Source organism: Engystomops pustulosus, chromosome 7 (assembly GCF_040894005.1).
Source record: "Engystomops pustulosus chromosome 7, aEngPut4.maternal, whole genome shotgun sequence".
NCBI classification, from domain to species: domain Eukaryota; kingdom Metazoa; phylum Chordata; class Amphibia; order Anura; family Leptodactylidae; genus Engystomops; species Engystomops pustulosus.
In genome coordinates, this window is record NC_092417.1 from 29789683 (window position 1) to 29806004 (window position 16322).

General features: G+C 44.0%; 1 protein-coding gene across 1 annotated transcript in view; it reads left to right on the forward strand.

The window, feature by feature from the left end:
- The first annotated feature begins 3373 nt into the window (after window positions 1-3373).
- Window positions 3374-16322, forward strand: part of TMEM121 (transmembrane protein 121) — a 54987-nt gene continuing 42038 nt past the window's right edge. Inside the window, exon 1 of the mRNA XM_072115247.1 lies at window positions 3374-4006. The gene's annotated coding sequence lies outside the window, so the exon portion shown is untranslated. The remainder of the gene's footprint in view (window positions 4007-16322) is intronic.

The window sequence follows — 16322 nt, forward strand, 5'->3', positions numbered from 1 at the left end:
GATGGGTCAGTGTTATCTATATAGAGGTCATTGTACAGGGGGAGGAGATAAGCTGTGACATCATCTATTGTCAGTAGTGATGTAATGATGAGTCAGTGTTATCTATATAGAGGTCATTGTACAGGGAGGAGGAGATAAGCTGTGACGTCATCTATTGTCAGTAGTGATGTAATGATGGGTCAGTGTTATCTATATAGAGGTCATTGTACAGGGAGGAGGAGATAAGCTGTGACATCATCTATTGTCAGTAGTGATGTAATGATGGGTCAGTGTTATCTATATAGAGGTCATTGTACAGGGAGGGGATAAGCTGTGACATCATCTATTGTCAGTAGTGATGTAATGATGGGTCATTGTTATCTATATAGAGGTCATTGTACAGGGAGGGGGAGGAGATAAGCTGTGACATCATCTATTGTCAGTAATGATGGGTCAGTGTTATCTATATAGAGGTCATTGTACAGGCAGGAGGAGGAGATAAGCTGTGACATCATCTATTGTCAGTAGTGATGTAATGATGGGTCAGTGTTATCTATATAGAAGTCATTGTACAGGGAGGGGGAGGAGATAAGCTGTGACATCATCTATTGTCAGTAGTGATGTAATGATGGGTCAGTGTTATCTATATAGAGGTCATTGTACAGGGAGGGGGAGGGGATAAGCTGTGACATCATCTATTGTCAGTAGTGATGTAATGATGGGTCAGTGTTATCTATATAGAGGTCATTGTACAGGGAGGGGGAGGAGATAAGCTGTGACATCACCTATTGTCAGTAGTGATGTAATGATGGGTCAGTGTTATCTGTATAGAGGTCATTGTACAGGGAGGGGGAGGAGATAAGCTGTGACATCACCTATTGTCAGTAGTGATGTAATGATGGGTCAGTGTTATCTATATAGAGGTCATTGTACATGGAGGGGATAAGCTGTGACATCATCTATTGTCAATAGTCATGTAATGATGGGTCAGTGTTATCTATATAGAGGTCATTGTACAGGGAGGGGGAGGAGATAAGCTGTGACATCATCTATTGTCAGTAGTGATGTAATGATGGGTCAGTGTTATCTATATAGAGGTCATTGTACAGGGAGGGGGAGGAGATAAGCTGTGACGTCATCTATTGTCAGTAATGATGTAATGATGCGTCAGTGTTATCTATATAGAGGTAATTGTACAGGGAGGGGGAGGAGATAAGCTGTGACATCATCTATTGTCAGTAGGGATGTAATGATGGGTCAGTGGTATCTATATAGAGGTCATTGTACAGGGAGGGGGAGGAGATAAGCTGTGACATCATCTATTGTCAGTAGTGATGTAATGATGGGTCAGTGTTATCTATATAGAGGTCATTGTGCAGGGAGGGAGAGGAGAAAAGCTGTGACATCATCTATTGTCAGTAGTGATGTAATGATGGGTCAGTGTTATCTATATAGAGGTCATTGTACAGGGAGGGGGAGGAGATAAGCCATGACGTCATCTATTGTCAGTAATGATGTAATGATGGGTCAGTGTTATCTATATAGAGGTCATTGTACAGGGGGAGGAGATAAGCTGTGACATCATCTATTGTCAGTAGTGATGTAATGATGAGTCAGTGTTATCTATATAGAGGTCATTGTACAGGGAGGAGGAGATAAGCTGTGACGTCATCTATTGTCAGTAGTGATGTAATGATGGGTCAGTGTTATCTATATAGAGGTCATTGTACAGGGAGGAGGAGATAAGCTGTGACATCATCTATTGTCAGTAGTGATGTAATGATGGGTCAGTGTTATCTATATAGAGGTCATTGTACAGGGAGGGGATAAGCTGTGACATCATTTATTGTCAGTAGTGATGTAATGATGGGTCATTGTTATCTATATAGAGGTCATTGTACAGGGAGGGGGAGGAGATAAGCTGTGACATCATCTATTGTCAGTAATGATGGGTCAGTGTTATCTATATAGAGGTCATTGTACAGGCAGGAGGAGGAGATAAGCTGTGACATCATCTATTGTCAGTAGTGATGTAATGATGGGTCAGTGTTATCTATATAGAAGTCATTGTACAGGGAGGGGGAGGAGATAAGCTGTGACATCATCTATTGTCAGTAGTGATGTAATGATGGGTCAGTGTTATCTATATAGAGGTCATTGTACAGGGAGGGGGAGGGGATAAGCTGTGACATCATCTATTGTCAGTAGTGATGTAATGATGGGTCAGTGTTATCTATATAGAGGTCATTGTACAGGGAGGGGGAGGAGATAAGCTGTGACATCACCTATTGTCAGTAGTGATGTAATGATGGGTCAGTGTTATCTGTATAGAGGTCATTGTACAGGGAGGGGGAGGAGATAAGCTGTGACATCACCTATTGTCAGTAGTGATGTAATGATGGGTCAGTGTTATCTATATAGAGGTCATTGTACAGGGAGGGGGAGGAGATAAGCTGTGACATCATCTATTGTCAGTAGTGATGTAATGATGGGTCAGTGTTATCTATATAGAGGTCATTGTACAGGGAGGGGGAGGAGATAAGCTGTGACATCATCTATTGTCAGTAGTAATGTAATGATGGGTCAGTGTTATCTATATAGAGGTCATTGTACAGGGAGGGGGAGGAGATAAGCTGTGACATCATCTATTGTCAGTAGTGATGTAATGATGGGTCAGTGATATCTATATAGAGGTCATTGTACAGGGAGGGGGAGGAGATAAGCTGTGACATTACATTTTATGAATGGTGGATCCTCATTATCTATATATATACATGATAGCTGTCAGTGTAATCCTACCTGTGCTGATAATGAGGTGTCTGCTGGATAGATCTGTTACCAAACAGGAATACTATTATTAGGCTTAGTGGCTGGAGGGAAAACTGCAGAAGTGTAATTTCTTTTCGGCATATAGATATATATTTAGAGATTATAACACAGAAAATGTTAAAACTCCCCGACACTCTTATATAAAATAAGTTTAAAATAACCCATGAGATATTCCTTTTAAAGTAAAGCTATATAATAAGTCTGTGTAATGAATATACAAGTAAATCTTCTAACATGACAATGCTTTGATGTGATATTTAAGGGGTATTCCCATTTTGGAGATTTATAGAATTATGACTATTCCCAGATGTCCAGTAGCAGTAAATAAAGGGATTGGTGGGGGGTTCCTTGACTGATATGGCCTAGGAATAAGCCATCAATCTCCAAAATGGATATTTATGTCATTTTATTTGGATGTGATCCAATAAAAACTCGAAACGGTTCTGCAAAGTTTAAAAAATAAAAAATTCCCATTTTTCCGAAATCCCTGCAGTCCATGGATGGTCTACAAGTCGTGGTGAACAGCAGAGGCTGCGGTGCAGGGCAGGTGCAAGGAATTGTATTTCCTCCCTGATCCTTGAAGGTAGCGGTTGCAGGGCTCTTCATGGTATACGGAGATCTCTAGAGGTGGAGCTTCATTTTTAGAATTTTTTTTTTTTATCCAGATGAAAAATCCTATATCATTTAGATGTGGGTATCCTGCTTAGGGTGAATGGCAGCGGGTGCTTGCAGATGTGCAGGTGCAGCAGCCGTGTGCCGGAGACATTGACATGCGATGGGTGGGAACACTCCTCTGTATTTCTGCTTCGTACAAGTCTGTAGGAGACGAAGGAGAGAGGCTTCAGTGCTTATTGCCTTCATCCCTCTCCCCTCCCCCTACACAACAGTATCTCCACTGTTACTGGCATTCATCCTACAAATGACTGCTTGAATGCAGTGCTGTGCTGCTGGCTCCCTCCACTGAGTGCAGCCTACCGGAGGGGGAATATAGGAGCGAGCGTCAGCCTAAGAGACAAGGAAAAACAGTGGCCGATCCACCGGGGGCATCGCCTGCGACCATCAGGGCCATAAAGGATGCTGGATTGTACAGGGAGAATGGTCTTGCCGGAGATCACTGCAAACCTGATTGGATTTAATATTGATACCCAGCTGTTGCAAATGTCTTAGGTGGAAGGAGTGATTGGCCGGATTGTTAAAGGTAAGGCTAAAAGATGGCAAAAAAAATAACACACAAATAGAATAATAAGAATATGATTTTTAATATAAAATCATTTTTGCAAAAAAAAAAAAAAATTAATTAAAATGTATTGGATGCAGAATATTGGGACTTCATGACTTGGATACATCTGGTCAGTATATTTCTCCATTTATGTCTGTATATACGGCAGCTTATAATAAAGCCACAATATGTTTCTTCGGGGGGAATCATGCAAGTTCGTCGGAGCCAGTTTTTAGGAGCATGATATAGTTTTTAATGTGGGTTTTCTTCCTATTTATAAAGCCCTCGGAGGTGTCCTGTATATAGATCCAAGAATTACATAAGAGTCTTGTGTATCTACATGATCCCATGTCATACCTCAGATGTATAGACACATCAGATTAGCTCGGAAAGGTAAGGGGGTGAGATGGAGAAGATAATCGGGAGTATGTGACTCGGAATGTGTTGGAAAGAAAGGTTGAAGCTAAGGAAGTCTTCTGTGTCTAGGCTTTAGTAGGGGGGACCATGTAACATGTGCATCCGGATGTCTACTGGGCCTCATGTATGTGGGGATTGATGGAATTAGATGCTACATTACTAACACCAGGTATGACTTTTTTTTTGGGGGGGGATCAGTGACTCATCCATTGGAAGGGGGCGGTATCTGGTTGTCTCTCTGCACCGAATTTAGAAAAGAGGGAAACTCTTGTCTGTAATACTAAAAAAAATCTATTTCTATATGGATTTACAAAGTAGTTCTAAAGCCCCGCTGATGACAGGGCTCTCTCTCTTACATCCCAACCCTTTACTGCTGGTCCAACATCTCCATAACTTGGAGATGTAGTGATATTTACTTGAAGGTGACATTTTTCCTATGCAAATTGGACATTAAAACGGACATAGTCATAGTCGTTCATAGCAGTTTCTCATGTATCCTCGTAGACTATCCAGGAGGGATCCGCAGACCAGGACGTGCCTATAGTTTTTTTTTAAAGATCGGTCAAACAGGTCATTTAAAAAAATGGGTGTAACCTGAAGCGATGGGGCTCCAAAGCAAATCCTGTACCGGGCCACAAATGGACACTTCATCAGCTGCTGGGCCCCCCAAAGTTTCACCAAAACCGACTGTGCCCTCATACAAAATATATCCAGTACAGCTCTCAATAATATAGAATCAACAATACCAAAAACAAAGAGCTAGAGAGATTTTTTAGAAAAATATGTATGTACTTTATTAACATTCCAAATAATAGACATTTACAACTCCCAAAAAGAAAATTTGGGGAATTTACAAAGTACAAGGGGAACAAGGTGTCCCAGATGAAAAATGGGACCACACAGAGTACCAAAGTTTCACCCCTGCCAATGTAAATTGATGCATTGACCTGCACTAACTTTGACATAGCCGTGTGTTCTGTGAAGAGCAAGGACACAACACTTTCTTATAGCCCCTTCATGGGAATAGATCCTAGCATTAAAAAATCTGATTATCTAGAATCCGAGGATTATGTACATTAGGGTACATGTAAATGGGGCAACTCAACTGTTTGTTTTTTGCAGTGAGACAACTAATGGAAAGGCAGCACGACAGTAAATGTAATGGATAGGGTAAAAGCCGTGGGACTGGCCAATGCATAGTCCGTCATGTCATGAGTTGAAACCACTGTGCACATCATTTTGTGCAGGATGTGGATGAAATTTGGTAAAATATTACCCACTAAACAGCAGATTACGCACTGACAAGTCTACGGCAGCTCCATCCTGTGCAGACTTTTAAAGAGAACCATATATGATGTCATCATCATTAAACATGAGATGTTTCGAGAACTTGTATCAAGAGAACTTGGATCAAGCCCTGCAACTTTTTTTTTTTAGTTTGCCATATACAGTGGAATGTCAGTGAAACCCAATAATGGCTCTTTGGCCTTCTTAGTTATATGGTGGCCCTTATCAAGCAATTATCGGGTAACAAGATTCCAACATGCTTGATCCCTCTGCTCTTAGGGGACATAAGCCGCCTCCGGTGGTGACATAAGTGTCCATGTATATGGGAGTCGAAAGAGAGCTGCCACCTGAGCTGTCCACCTGATACACATCTAATCTGTATGGTCAGACTTTCTAGATTATTTGTTAGATACTAATTTTTGAGACAAGTATTTTAGATTGTGATTCACCCGGCACCAGCTGATCCCAGTGGGGGTCTTTATGCACTGAGGCCCCTTAGGAAGAGCAGCTGTGTGTGGGTTGAGACTGCAGAGAATGAAGGGCAGGGCATGGATGCCCACTCAAGCTAAAAACAGTCAATGGTGACCTTAATCTAAAAGGGGTTTGTGGGTGAATGTACCTAGTCCTCTAAACAACTCTTCAAAGTGTTTTTGGTTTTGGTTTATAGAGTTAATATTCCATTTTTCACTGTTGGAGTGAAAAATAGTGCAGTATGCATCTTTCTCATTGAATTGATGGACACTACCTTGGGATCCAAAGGGGCGATGGTGAGCTGCTTAACAACACATTGCTGTCATATTTCAGTATCTGAAACTGAAAATCCATTCCATTCATCTAAACATTAATTTCTTTACCTTATATTCATTGGATTATTTTAAACCCACTATTTTTCATTTTTTTTTAATCATTAGGGCCAATTCACACATATTTACATATTTCCCAGAATCCACTGGTGGAGTATCAATGGCTATAAGACTCCACAAACCTGCAAGGAGGCTTAATTTGTCAAGTCTCAGTAAGGAGAGATCTTACTTTCAGATTATATTTGGTATCGGGAAGGAATTTTTCCCTACTTATAACCAGGTGGCATCTTTCTTGAAGGCTTTTTGCCTTCCTCAGGGTTAACACTGTACGACTTGTAGGTCAGATAGACTGACATCGTCTTTCAACCTTGGCTACTATGAACACAGGCGAAATCAGATGCTAAAAGAATTTCAAGGAATCCATCCTTTTGGAATCTGACCATCATGGAAGAAAGAAGAGCTGTTAGCTACTCTATCCATAGGACATCCTTAATCCTAGAGCATAGATCCTCTGTTGATGGAGAGGTAGTAGGTCTTCGGACAAATCAAAGTCAGCATGAGGTTTTGTGTTTTGGGTGGTAGGTCAACTGGTTAGGAACCAGGTCTTAAAGAATGGAGATACTTATAAGCTATGTGTGGAGTGATTGAGCCAAAATCCCAAACTGTGAGGTAGGAAATTGTTAAAAAAAAAATCTTGTTTCTGGCCAACAAGAATAGTGGGGCAGATTTACTTACCCGGTCCATTCGCCCCCATTGTGTGCTGAAACTTTCCTAAAACAATACTAATTAACCTCTCTTCTGTCAAATGGCTGGGAGAATTCAACCTGGCTCCACCCATCTGATAGGAAAGAGACAAAATTTTGACTTTGATAGCTTGGAAATTATGAGGACTAAATGAGAAAGTTCCAGGCGTGGAGGGGTGGAAGCTGTGCTGTGGATATTTCTGTAAACGGGGGCTCTGCTGTGGATATTTCTGTAAAGGGGGGCTCTGCGGTGGACATTTCTGTAAAGGGGCGGGCTCTGCTGTGGACATTTCTGTAAAGGGGCGGGCTCTGCTGTGGACATTTCTGTAAGAGGGCGGGCTCTGCTGTGGACATTTCTGTAAAGGGGCGGGCTCTGCTGTGGATATTCTGTAAAGGGCCGGGCTCTGCTGTGGACATTCTGTAAAGGGGTGGGCTGGCTATGCTGTGGACATTCTGTAAAGGGCCGGGCTCTGCTGTGGACATTTCTGTAAAAGGGGGGGGGCTCTGCTGTGGACATTCTGTAAAGGGGGGGCTCTGCTGTGGACATTCTGTAAAGGGGCGGGCTCTGCTGTGGACATTCTGTAAAGGGGTGGGCTATGCTGTGGATATTTCTGTAAAGGGGGTGCTCTGCTGTGGATATTTCTGTAAAGGGGCGGGCTCTGCTGTGGACATTTCTGTAAAGGGCCGGGCTCTGCTGTGGACATTTCTGTAAAGGGGCGGGCTCTGCTGTGGACGTTCTATAAAGGGGCGGGCTCTGCTGTGGACATTCTGTAAAGGGGGGGCTCTGCTGTGGACATTCTGTAAAGGGGCGGGCTCTGCTGTGGACATTCTGTAAAGGGGTGGGCTATGCTGTGGATATTTCTGTAAAGGGGGTGCTCTGCTGTGGATATTTCTGTAAAGGGGCGGGCTCTGCTGTGGACATTTCTGTAAAGGGCCGGGCTCTGCTGTGGACATTTCTGTAAAGGGGCGGGCTCTGCTGTGGACGTTCTATAAAGGGGCGGGCTCTGCTGTGGACATTCTGTAAAGGGGGGGCTCTGCTGTGGACATTCTGTAAAGGGGCGGGCTCTGCTGTGGACATTCTGTAAAGGGGTGGGCTATGCTGTGGATATTTCTGTAAAGGGGGTGCTCTGCTCTGGATATTTCTGTAAAGGGGCGGGCTCTGCTGTGGACATTTCTGTAAAGGGGCGGGCTCTGCTGTGGATATTTCTGTAAAGGGGCGGGCTCTGCTGTGGATATTTCTGTAAAGGGGCGGGCTCTGCTGTGGATATTTCTGTAAAGGGCCGGGCTCTGCTGTGGACATTCTGTAAAGGGCCGGGCTCTGCTGTGGACATTCTGTAAAGGGCCGGGCTCTGCTGTGGACATTCTGTAAAGGGCCGGGCTCTGCTGTGGACATTCTGTAAAGGGCCGGGCTCTGCTGTGGACATTCTGTAAAGGGGGGGCTCTGCTGTGGATATTTCTGTAAAGGGGCGGGCTCTGCTGTGGATATTTCTGTAAAGGGGCGGGCTCTGCTGTGGACATTCTGTAAAGGGCCGGGCTCTGCTGTGGACATTCTGTAAAGGGCCGGGCTCTGCTGTGGACATTCTGTAAAGGGCCGGGCTCTGCTGTGGACATTCTGTAAAGGGCCGGGCTCTGCTGTGGACATTCTGTAAAGGGCCGGGCTCTGCTGTGGACATTCTGTAAAGGGCCGGGCTCTGCTGTGGACATTCTGTAAAGGGCCGGGCTCTGCTGTGGACATTCTGTAAAGGGCCGGGCTCTGCTGTGGACATTCTGTAAAGGGCCGGGCTCTGCTGTGGACATTCTGTAAAGGGGGCCTCTGCTGTGGACATTCTGTAAAGGGGGCCTCTGCTGTGGACATTCTGTAAAGGGCCGGGCTCTGCTGTGGACATTCTATAAAGGGCCGGGCTCTGCTGTGGATATTTCTGTAAAGGGGGGGCTCTGCTGTGGACATTCTGTAAAGGGCCGGGCTCTGCTGTGGATATTTCTGTAAAGCGGGGGGCTCTGCTGTGGACATTCTGTAAAGGGCCGGGCTCTGCTGTGGATATTTTTGTAAAGCGGGGGGCTCTGCTGTGGATATTTCTGTAAAGGGGGGGCTCTGCTGTGGGTATTTCATTAATGAGCTGCGGCTGCTGCTGGACATTATATTATAGTAGCAGCTGCATTTCCTACCCCAGTATCCTCATATCAATAAGTTTTCCTAGGTTTTTTTTTCGTAGTAAAATTTTGTGCCTCGACTTATAGGCGAGTATTTACAGCATACAGTAAAAATATTTTCTTCATAGTGAAAAGGCCAAAGACATGAGGATATTATCGGTGTGTGGGGAGTAATAGTAAAAGGGATATTACAGTGTCCTGTTTTCGGTAGCCCCTTCTTATAAAGACAGACAACAGAAAAAGGAGCACTAGCAGGAGGGGCTACAGAAAAGGGGGCAGCTGCTGGAAAGGGGGCATTTTAGACTGAGGACTGCTGGACACAGAACACAGAGGCCGGGCCAGCCAGGGGCACCTCCATATCTCCTACACTGTCTGGAAGATGGTTTCATGCAGTTAGGGAATGTGATTGGCTATGCTAAAAAGATGGGTTATAAGTTTAACATTAAAATACTTTTATGAACAGTACTGTACAAGATTTAGGATATAGAGTATATACAGTAGTACATAAGTCCTTACATCCGGGTTTTGGACCCTAGTCGTCTGAATAGCCCAGGGCACTTAATCCACCACGGCATCCAAAGGGACATGCCATTTAGCACAGAAGATACTTTTCCAGCAAATTAAAAAGCAGAATCCTTGTAAAATCTATCTGACATACAAACAAATGACATGTCACAGTACAGCCTTCTGCTGCATACAGGCCTGCAAGCCGACCCTTAGGGTTAGGAGACAATACATGCTTTGGATTTGGCTGCAAATCAGAATCTATGTCCAAATAGAAATGTGTCGCAGACACCTCCGGGACTCTATTATCTCATGGGTACACTTGTGGGAGATCTATGCAAAGTGTCTAAAAGCAAAGCTGTTCTAGTTGCTCATTGCAACCAATCAGAACTCAGCTTTAATTTTATAAACAGCTGTGGAAATATGAAAGCTGAGCTCTGATTGGCTGCCATGAGCAACTAGAACAGTTTTGCTTTTAGACTGTTCTGATCAATCTCCCCCAATTTGTTTTTATAGATTGCTTGGGTGCATGTAACTTTTCAAATCTAAAGTGGCCATGAAACATAATAACATATACAAATATCATAGCTCCCAACCATCCCGATTTTGATGGGACTTTCCTGTTTTTCTTATCCCTGCCCCACGTCACGGGCAGCTATGAGATTGTCACGGATTTTCCCCCCAGGTCCCGCTGCTGTGTCCCCATAGTAAATACTTTGAAAGTCTGAACTCACAGTACAGAATGGCTTCTACAGACATCGGGAGGGAATCCTTTTCAGAGAAGTGTCGGGCTTAGCGGAGAGAGCAGGGACCACGTCATCAGCTTCAGATCAGCATCTCTCCATATATGGTCACTGCATCTCCTAGGGTTCCCCAGAGCAGACATCGGGCAGGGAATCCTTTTCAGAGAAGTGTCGGGCTTAGCGGAGAGCAGGGACCACGTCATCAGCTCAGATCAGCATCTGTCCATATATGGTCACTGCATCTCCTAGGGTTCCCCAGAGCAGACATCGGGCAGGGAATCCTTTTCAGAGAAGTGTCGGGTTAGCGGAGAGCAGGGACCACGTCATCAGGTCAGATCAGCATCTGTCCATATATGGTCACTGCATCTCCTAGGGTTCCCCAGAGCAGACATCGGGCAGGGAATCCTTTTCAGAGAAGTGTCGGGTTAGCGGAGAGAGCAGGGACCACTTCATCAGCTCAGATCAGCATCTGTCCATATATGGTCACTGCATCTCCTAGGGTTCCCCAGAGCAGACATCGGGCAGGGAATCCTTTTCAGAGAAGTGTCGGCTTAGCAGAGAGCAAGGACCACGTCATCAGGTTCAGATCAGCATCTCTCCATATATGGTCTCCAGGGCTTCCCCAGACACAAGCTCTTTATTTAATTAAATTAAATAAAGTTTTGGCCAGGCTGAGATTCGAACCTGGGACCCTCTGCACTGCAGACAGAAGCTTAACTAACTGAGCTATAAGCCCAGTGATACAGAGCTGAGGATTTCTGGTAACTAAGAAGTGTTATCTGCCACTGTTACACTGTGACACAGACTAATGCACTGATATATAGAGAGGGATCTTCTCAGAGATTATTATTGTAATTATTGAGACTATTATGGAGATGATTATTAATAATAGTAAAAATAATAATAATCATCTCAATAATAATAATAATCATCTCCATAATAATAATAATAGTCTCAATAATTACAATAATCTATGAGAAGATCCCTCCCTATATACCAAAGCATTAAATCTGTGTCACAGTGTAACAGTAGTCATAGTTCTTAGTTACCAAAATTCTACACCTTGTTAATTGCTGGGATTATAGCTCAGTTGGTTGGGGCACTGTGTCATTATTGTACATGGACACTGCAGGTTCTGGGTGTGCCGCCATTTTGTCCCTCTTTCCCTTTCACAAATGTTGGGAGGTATGAAATATAATATTACATTACAGAGTACAAACAGTCATATAGTACAATAGGAGTGAGGGCCCTGCTCACAAGAGCTTACATTCTATGAGAAATAGGGGGGACACAAGAGCTTACAGTCTATGAGGAGGAGGGGGGACACAAGAGCTTACAGTCTATGAGGATGAGGGGGTGACACAAGAGCTTACAGTCTATGAGGATGAGGGGGTGACACAAGAGCTTACAGTCTATGAGGATGAGGGGGTGACACAAGAGCTTACAGTCTATGAGGGGGGACACAAGAGCTTACAGTCTATGAGGAGGAGGGGGGACACAAGAGCTTACAGTCTATGAGGAGGAGGGGGGACACAAGAGCTTACGGTCTATGAGGATGAGGGGGTGACACAAGAGCTTACAGTCTATGAGGATGAGGGGGTGACACAAGAGCTTACAGTCTATGAGGATGAGGGGGTGACACAAGATCTTGCAGTCTATGAGGATGAGGGGGTGACACAAGAGCTTACAGTCTATGAGGATGAGGGGGTGACACAAGAGCTTACAGTCTATGAGGATGAGGGGGTGACACAAGATCTTGCAGTCTATGAGGATGAGGGGGTGACACAAGAGCTTACAGTCTATGAAGATGAGGGGGTGACACAAGAGCTTACAGTCTATGAGGATGAGGGGGTGACACAAGAGCTTACAGTCTATGAGGATGAGGGGGTGACACAAGACTTTACAGTCTGAGGATGAGGGGGTGACACAAGAGCTTACAGTTTATGAGGATGAGGGGGAGACACAAGAGCTTACAGTCAATGAGGATGAGGGGGAGACACAAGAGCTTACAGTCTATGAGGATGAGGGGGTGACACAAGAGCTTACAGTCTATGAGGATGAGGGGTGACACAAGAGCTTACAGTCTATGAGGATGAGGGGGTGACACAAGAGCTTACAGTCTATGAGGATGAGGGGGTGACACAAGAGCGTACAGTCCATGAGGAAGAGGGGGTGACACAAGAGGTTACAGTCTATGAGGATGAGGGGGTGACACAAGAGCTTACAGTCTATGAGGGTAAGGGGATGACACAAGAGCTTACAGTCTATGAGGATGAGGGGATGACACAAGAGCTTACAGTCTATGAGGATGAGGGGATGACACAAGAGCTTACAGTCTATGAGGATGAGGAGTGACACAGGAGATATAAGAGCGGTACAGCCATTCTTTATAGTTCTGGTTGCAAGTAATGGAGGCAGAAAAATCGAGCCTTGGGGGTGATATCATTAGGTCATCAGTGACCTACATAATAACCCCACTAGCCTTCCAGGGCTCATGACTGACCACCTAATCTAAAAAAAATCATAGGCTCCTGGTTGTCATGGTAACTGATTGGCCCCCACCGATGATGTCATAGGAGGAGTCAATCAACACCAAAATGGTAGCGTCCATGTGCTACCTGTGAGCCCTCTTCAAACAGGCTTAACCTTCCTTTAGACAGACAGCAATCAGAGATCTAGAAATCTACAAGGAATTGATACAGAAAGTATATTGGAAAACTGTATAACTTTTCCTTACGCAAACCATATGAATTATGGGCCAAAGTGGACAGCCCCTTTAAGGTTATATCACTTATGTAGCTTTGCACTAAGATGTTACAAATGTGAAAACAAATTCTGATATTTAACAAATGAGAAATCATAATAACCCCACAAGCCTTCCAGGGCTCATGACTGACCACCTCATCTATTATATCACCCCGGTCCTATATAATTATTAATACACAGTCATCGTATGAGCGTTCTCTGTCTTCCGGTATCTCTCTTCTATATTCCATCTTTACATTACATTCACGTCGCCTTTCCTCCTACTTACAGACCCTCTCTGATCTTGCTTTAATCTGTGTTAGGGAGCGCAGAAGATGGTGTTCTAGTTAATACGAGAGAAAAATCATATCCTGAATCAGTGATCCGGCCCAAGTCATCTGGCTCTGCTATCAAATGTTTTGCCGGTTCACATTAATAGCTGTTTTTGGGTTACAGAACGGCGGTAAATAGCACATTTTCGGATTACTGAGTGTGTGTATACTGGCAGTGACAGTGCATACTGATTATCTATCAGCGATCTTGTTATTATGCATTTGCTTTGCTTTAGAAGCTACAGAGCCGCCGTGTGAGATATCTGTAACATCTAGGCTCTGCCGCCTGACTGCTGGGGTGTTGTGCAGTCTCCTCTCCGTGACACATTGTACAAACCATTCTTCATCCCCAGGAAATAAAGTGTCACTGGTGACTGACAGTACGGGGTAATTTTTGATTACACAGACAGTGACAATTGTTCATTACCCGCCATAGTTCCGGATTGTAAAAGATTTTTTTAGATGAAAGACTTTTTTTCTGTTATCCATATATCCTTTTATAGAGCAAGAGGAACAGTTTAGGTTATACTCAATGGGGCACATTTACTTACCTGTCCGATGGAGTTCACCAAAGTGCAAAGTCCGACAAAAGTGCAGCGTGCGACCCTTAGTAAATGAGCCCCAATGTCCTATGTGCAGGCAGCATGTTATAGAGCAGAAGGAGCTGGTCAGATTGTACATAGTATCCTATCTGTAGGCTGCATGTTATAGAGCAGGAGGAGCTGAGCAGATTGTACATAGTGTCCTATCTGCAGGCAGCATGTTATAGAGCAGGAGGAGCTGAGCAGATTGTACATAGTGTCCTATCTGTAGGCTGCATGTTATAGAGCAGGAGGAGCTGAGCAGATTGTACATAGTGTCCTATCTGCAGGCAACAAGTGAGAGCCCCGCAATTTAATATCACTTATTCACCCTAAGGGGTATCATCTTAACAGACTGTTATACATGTGCTCGAATTATAATCTTTGATGGCTTGGTGAGGCTCCTGGGTGTCATGGTAACTGATTGGCCCCTGCCGATGGTGTCATGGGAGGAGTCAATCAGAGCCAATATGGTAGCGTCCATGTGCTACCTGTGGGCCCTCCTCATACAGGCTTAGGCTACATTCACACAACCGTATGGAGGACGTATATACGGCCGACGTATATACGGCCGATATACATCCTCCATAGACGGCAATGGGCGCACGGCGCCCTATGGGAGCCATATCTTTACCCGTAATACGGCGCTGTGCGCCATTACTTCCTATGGAGAGGGGCGGGGGTGAGCTGCGCTCACCTCCTTCTCCTCTCCCCGTACACTGCCGTTGCCCGCTACGGTACGGTACGGGCGGGCAACGGCAGTGTGATTATAGCCTTAACCTTCCTATAGACAGACAGCAATGAGAGATCTAGAAATCCACGAGGAATTGATACAGAAAGTATATTGGAAAACTGTATAACTTTTTCTTACGTAAACCATATGAATTATGTGCCAAAGTGGACAACCCCTTTAAGGTTATATCACTTCCTTAGCTTAGCACTAAGATGTAACAAATGTGCAAACAAATTCTGATATTTAACAAATGAGAAATCATTGTCCAAAAACTTTCTTTACAACCCTTTGAAAAGATGCTCATTACCCAAAGGCTTTACACACGCAGTTATTTCATGCAAAAATAGAACAGTAACTTGAAGTTTTTTGCTCTTAGTTTCTGTGGGTATCCTTTAATGGAAACCTACCAACCATATTCTACTAATTGAGTTAGATCTGATGGTACATTTCTATACTTTTTTCTACACTATCTTAAGCTAATCATTTTACATAGTCTAACTAAAATAAAAATGTTATTTTTGTTATATGCAAATTAGCTTTAGAGGCTATTGGGGTGTGTCCGAGTGCAGGAAGCTAAGGCTATTCCACGCGCCATCCACGCGCCATCATCAGCCTCTCTACTTCTGACTATCACTGTATCCCTTTGCATCCACGTCCTGCGGAGTAAATGCAGGCAGCGTCTCCGGTTTCCTGCGCATGCGCAGTAGCTCCACGTCTTGTTGCAAGATAGCAAATTGTTCCATGTGTTATACTTTGGAAATATTCTTCCTAAAGAGCGATGCTTTTAGCAGTTAATATGGAGACATTGATGAGCAGAGCTGTGTGCATGAGGATGCAGGTAAGAAAATTTCTGCTGGTGAAGAAAGTTAATCTTATATACCCTGTAAGTGAAGAAGAAGTCATTGCTTATATACACATAATATAGTTGTTGGCTGAGTACATACTAGATGGCTATCTCCCCATAACTTCTGACAGCAGCTTATCTCCTGGCAGGGTAAAGGACTGGCACGTTACAATCCAATATACCAAAGCCTTGTTTCTCCCTATTACATTGATTGCTGATGGGAATCTGCAACTATTAATCTAATGTATATGGGTGGCTTTATAGTCTCACTCATGTAGAAGCCAATTATCGGGAAACCAAGTTCAGCTATTTGGATTTTAGTAGAGTAAATGATATTTCGCTACAGACAGAACAGTGCTGGAGTCCTGGCTCTTATGAAGAATTTGCCCCATGTGGATGATCACTATTGCCC